Source organism: Octodon degus, unplaced genomic scaffold, assembly GCF_000260255.1.
Source record: "Octodon degus isolate 3935 unplaced genomic scaffold, OctDeg1.0 scaffold00091, whole genome shotgun sequence".
In the NCBI taxonomy this organism is placed as follows: Eukaryota; Metazoa; Chordata; class Mammalia; order Rodentia; family Octodontidae; genus Octodon; species Octodon degus.
The window spans coordinates 1870076-1876343 of NW_004524667.1; the positions used below are offsets into that span (position 1 = coordinate 1870076).

Genomic DNA, 6268 nt, shown 5'->3' on the forward strand with positions numbered 1-6268 from the left:
GAGAGAGAGAGAGAGAGAGAGAGAGAGAGAGAGAGAGAGAGAGAGAGAGAGAGAGTTTTTTCTTACCTTTACACTAGCTGCACCAGCGTCTTCAAGAACTGAAACTCTGTCTTCCCTTTCACTCAAACAGTTTTGTAAGCTTGTGATTGAGATTTTAAGTTCCTCTATATCTCTTTGACTCTGCTTCATGTGATCTATTTCTTTCTTGTATTTCTCAATCAAGGAATCCGTCATTTTTCTAATCTCCTCTAATTTTTTTTTATCAATGTCTTCTTTAGAAGCTGTTATTAATTCTTTTTATTGCAGTGTTTTCTTCAGATTGGGTTTCCTCCCTATGTTTCTGTAATTGATTCTTTACTTCAGATGCTATGAGTTCAGAGAATTCTTTTGTTATTTTAGAAAAGAATCTTGCTCTGAGTTTCTTTATAACTTTCTGCTGTTGCTTATTTACTATTGACGCTATTAATTCATACATTTGAGCTGAGCTAGTGTCCTCTGCACTTATTCTGGGTGGCCATTGGGTTTCTTCCATATGTTTCTGCAGTTGATTCTTACTGCAGATGCCATTAATTCAGGGATTTCTTTTTTCATTTCCAATCTGAGTTCCTCTATACCTTTCTGCAGTTGTTTCTTTATTTCAGAAGCTGTTGATTCATTGATTTCAGCTGTGTGGTACCCAATTTGTTCTGTATTAGTGTCCTCTGCACTTGTTATGGGTGGGCTTGATGTCTGAGATTGCATTTTGCTCCTTCTCTTTGTCATTTTGTGTAGCACTGTCTTCTGAACTTTGTTGTAGAGCTTTGTTGCAGTTATAACCTTAGGACCTACTGAAATTCAGGTGCAGATCTACAAAGTTTGGATTTATCCAGCTGTGCCTGGCTTGGGTCTGGCTGCTGTGCTCTGCTCCTTCCTGCTGCTGCCCTTGGGAGTGATACTGTTTTGCCCCTCTGGCAAGATTTTCTGCTCCTGGACTAGCTGGGTGGTTTTGTCCCTACTCTCTCTGCAGGGAATGCAGCTGCAGGCTTTCACCCCAGGCCTGTATGCCAGGGCTGAGCCGAGTCTACAGGGGACAAGGTGGAGGAGTAGGGAGAGGAAGCTCTCCCACACACTCACCTGGGCCTGGGCTAGGACTGGATCTGGGGGTCCCCAGAATTCAGCAGAAATTCTCACTGGGCAGTGGGGGAGGGATACTGCTCGTGCAGGGTAGCAGTGAGTTCTCCAACACTCTCACCGTGTCTGGGCTAGGACTGGATCTGGATGTCACCAGAAAGCAGCAGAAATTCTCACTGGGCAGGCAGGGTTGCGGGGCTGCTGAGCAGTGTTGGGTGAGTCCCAAGTGGGTGGAAGAGGGTCTCACCCACGCTGCACCTGAGCTGGGACTGGTAGGTCCCACAGGCGCAGGGTGGCAGAAAGCTCTCCCACACATTCACCAGGCCTAGGCTAGAACTGGATCTGAGCAATTTGCTTTTAAGCTGCAATTACATAATATCCTTTTATTCTCAATATATAAACCATGTAGAGTTGTAATAATTTCTCCTCTCAAATTTATTTGATATTTTCTGTTATTTTTATTTTTCTTGATTGTTTTATTATTCTTATTTTTAAAAATTAGTTCAAGATAGTAACATTGTAATACTCTCTTCCATTTTATTTATTTTTTAATATTTTTATTGAGAACCACATAGCAATGAGACAGTTTCACAACTTTTTATTAGCACATTTTCAATAATTAATACATTGCATATTGTAGTCTTAGTGGTTATTCACTGTACAAGATGTAGACCTCATATCCTGTCTCAAACACTATTAGAACAAACATCTCTATTCTGCTTGACATGACATACCAATTATGACCATACTGTCTCTCAAGTAAATGTTTTTTTTAAAGGGTAATAAATGAAAACATGAGACAAAAAAAAGTTCCAGGTCTGTCCTGATACAAGGCTGTATACTGGTAGGTTTCTAAATTTCTATGTAAAAATATGTAAATGCTTATTCTTATATTTTTTAATATTTTTATCTCTTTAATCTTTTTTCTTCATATTCTGGTGAAACTCAAAGTTTAACATATCAATACTTGATGGAAAATACCTGTTCCATGTTATGTCTAAGATGTTTGATAATCAGATAAATAGTGAGGTTAAGCTAAACTGCCTATGTTGCAGGGTAGTAAATCATTAAGCTTCTCGTCAGGAGGGTTAACAACCTAAGTTTGCAGACCATAAATTAGAGAAAAAGAAGGGCTGCAAAGACAGCCAATATTTTGGCCCTAGCCTTTCAAGGTGAGTAAGGACTCAGGAAATAGGAGAACCTGTACTGTAACATCCTGTCCTCAATTGTTTCCCAAATTTTCTGATCAAGGAGATTATGGGGCCAAAGAGGAAAGTGATCAATGATGTACAGTGTGCCTAAGGAGAGTCACATGGAGAGAAAACATTCTCTCAGGCTTTCACAGAGAGCACACTGGCCAAGCAATGGCCGTGACTCATCCACATGGCTGACACTGACAAAGGTTTTACAATCTGAGGTACAGGATCTCAGGATAAATCCTGAGGGGATTTCACTGACCTTACCAGATACAAAAGTTCCATTTCTTTTTATATAGGTCTTGCTCTTTCTTGGTCTTAACCATCCAACAGAAAACTATGAAAATGATGTATAAAAAGTAAAGCCATATTAACATGATGAGCTGTAAAAGGCTCAAGTCAACAACTTCGGACATTGACAGTCTTATAGAAAACCCACTACTACTATAGACTATTGGACTATATCAGGATATTTTGCCGAATTCATGTACCACAGTATGTAAATGACAATGGAGTGCTCTTCTCTGACAAAACTGATTAAAAAGGGGGAATACAAATGAACAATCATTTTGTATCTGTATACTCAAAATAGTTAGAATAGATATACAGTTCCATTCTCTTAATTCAAGGAGAAAAGTTTTTGGAAGCAACTTCTCTGGAGAGAATTCTGTTTCAAAGTTTCCATTGAAGGGTCACATCACAATGATTCAGAGGTTAAATAAGCAGAATAAGAACTTTAGGATCCTGTAAAACATATGCAGTGACCCATGCCTTTTAATTCCAGTTACTTGGAAGACAGGAGGATGGCAAGTTCAAAGCTGGCCTGCCTAGTTTCAAGAGACCTTATCTCAAAATAAAGGGGAAGGAAGAGACATAGTCCTGTGGCAGAGTATTTATCTTCCTTGCATGAGGGCCTGGGTACAATCCCCAGCACCACAAAACAAAAACAAACAAACCAATAAGGCACCATTTCAAGTGATGACTAGAACAGTCTTGATGTGTCCATACTGTCCAGTGGTTGGCAGCAAACTAGGCCAGTCTCTCACAGGCTAATCAAACCCTTAGTTACAGAAAAGATTTGCCTCTCCAGTTGCTAGGCAACAACAGCTTCGCTCATCTTTACCAGGAAAGTCACTGGCCCCCTCAACTTGGAAATGCCAGGCTTTGTTTACCTCCTGCTCTGTGGTGCTCCTCACCTGACACTTGCTTTCTTACCTCCATCCTGCTGCACATGTGAGTCTCTGTTCTTCTGCATCCTCCTCCCCTCACTTTTGGGCTCACTCAGTCACTCCACCTCCAACTTCCTCATTGTTTTTATTCTGGGTGTCTAAGTCTCTAACCTACTTAGAGTCTCTTATCAAGTTCCCACATTTCCCCATACCTCATGGCCCATCTTCTGCCCCCAAATGGAGTTGATTTCTCACAACTCAACTCATGAAATTAGAGCAGATGAAACCCCTCTCCAACAAGAAAACTTTCAACAAGAAAACTTTTCAATAATTTGTCTTTAAATTTGATAAGCTTATGCTATATGTCTTAACCTGTCAGCAAAACAGACCAATAAGATGGAGCATCACCACAGACCTCCTTCATAGGCACTAGGTTCCTCATCTTACTGTTGTAAATGAGCCCCCAGACCCAGGGTATCTGTCCAGATACCAAATCACTCAGACGCCAAGAAATCTCAACAGAGCTTTATATTTTGCAAAAGGATACAAGCACAACCTGGCAATGAGGTAGCGTGCATATAGGACAAAGGAGCATTGCCTCATTCATCCCCAAGGCAGGAGAAGTAGCGGACTTTTTTCCCTGTTGGTTGACCTGAAGGTTTACAAACTATCCTGATTGGCTAGTTTAAGCAGCACAAAGGCTTGCTGGTCAGGGCTGCTAAGGGAAGAAAGAGTGGAGGCACTGAAAGTCCTGAGCTGTTGATGAATTAACTTGAGCTGCCAACTGTATTCTCAGAGTCTAAACTGAGGAGGCATTTCTTTTAACTTGTGTTTTGGAGAGTCTGCCTAGGGTGGACTAGAGTCCAAAATGGAGGCACTCCTTTTTGCTGTGAAAGACAGGGCTATTGTTTCTCACATTACCCCCAGCAGGAGGCAGGATGCCTTGTTGCTAGTAGTGCCTCTTAATTTATATATGACTGGTAGGGCCTCATCTATAACTGTAACATCACTTGCTGAGGTCCCCATAGCCTGTGCCTATCCCTGTCAACTGGGAAATCATCTAGATTTCATTGTATGACAATCATCTAGATGTCATTATATGTTCTCAATACACTGGAAGGAGGTCATGGATGGCTTATTAAAAGTCATTTTATAACATGCAGTGAAGCTGCACTGGCTCGTAAGCATGGCAGGAAAGTGAAGTGAGGTACTGTTTACCCTGCTCATTGAAGTGGTCCCCAAATCCATGCTTTCTCCTTGTGTTACTGCTGATGTATAAGAATCAGAGCAAAAATGTCCCCCAAAATAATAAAGACTTCTCACATTTTAAACTTATTTCACTTTTTGAGACAGGGTCTCATGTGCACGTAGTTCAGATTGGCCCTGAACTACTTACCCCAAACTGGGTCATTTAGTTTGGGGTTATCCTCCTGCCTCAGCCTCCAGAGTGCTGAGATTACTGGCATGCATCATCATTCTCAGCATCTTCTAAAGTTTTTTCAGAGTCTTAGTTTTTGCTTTCTGCATGATAAAGATATTTCTTCTGGAATGCAGAGCATTTTGGTTCCTGAGAGAGATAACTGGGGCAAATACGCCAACAGGAGCTGAGAAGAAATTAACTTGGACACTTGCCTGATTCCCTCATTGTGATAGGGTGAATGTGGGGGTGGCACACAGTAAAATAAAACCCAACACACAAGTCATGAATAGTTGGGGCATGTGGCTGGCCTACATCATCTTGGTAGGGCTGCTGCATGTGGTTTTACTCAGTATCCCTTTTCTCAGTATTCCTGTTGTCTGGACCCTGACTAATGTCATCCACAACTTGTCAGTGTATGTCTTCCTACATACAGTGAAAGGGACACCCTTGAGACCCCTGACCAAGGAAAGGCTCACCTGTTGACACACTGGAAGTAGATGGACTACAGCCTCCAATTTACCTCTTTCCAAAACTTCCTTAGCATTTCTCCTATTATACTCTAACTTCTGGCCAGCTTCTACACCAAGTATGGTGTTGTCCACTTCCTCATCAACACTACCTCACTGTTTAGCATACTGCTGCCTAAATTGCCCCAGTTAAATGGCGGTAATCTCTTTAGCATCAACAGATACTGAGGACAACACCACAGGCATGGAGTAGGCAGTGGAACAAAGAATCAAAACATCTTTCCCTTCTCCAAACTATCTTTTGCTTCTTGAAAGCCTGAGAAGTAGAACCTTTCCCAAACTCAGGAAGAGAAGAGATCAGAAAATGGAACCATTGGATCCATCCCTTCAAGGGCAAGTCTGAGCCAGGAAAGGCAAATGAGGTTAAGAGCCACATCATTCTCCTTTGTAACAGAAAGAGATATTTGGTCAATTTATTTCATGATTACATTTTCATATTTTTCACCCCTACCACTTTCCTACCCCATTTTGCTGTACATTTTCCTTATAAGAAATAATTTTTTCAGCTAAATTAATAACATGCAGTGAAGCAGATGGGGGAAGACAGGTGAAAAGACCTATTAGAATCCTGGGTTACCAGTTTTCATTTGTCTATTTCTGTCTATGTCTCTGTCCTCTCTGACCACACATACACACATTCGCATGCACATCCACCTTTTCTTCTGACATAGTTAAAGGAGCCATAAATGAGATCTGAGCAACAGAATTACAAACAGCTAAATTAGACTGATATTAAAATCTAGTCAGAAAAGCATCAGGCCCTTGAAGAAGTCAGCACACACATAACAAAGACACCAAAATTATGACCAGAGGTAAATCCTAAAGGATGCAGGTCTCAGGATGAAG

General features: G+C 41.1%; 1 pseudogene; it reads left to right on the plus strand.

Annotated features, from left to right (window-relative positions):
* The window catches only part of LOC101577331, a 71974-nt pseudogene extending 66384 nt beyond the window's left edge, over window positions 1-5590 (plus strand).
* The last annotated feature ends 678 nt before the right edge of the window (window positions 5591-6268 follow it).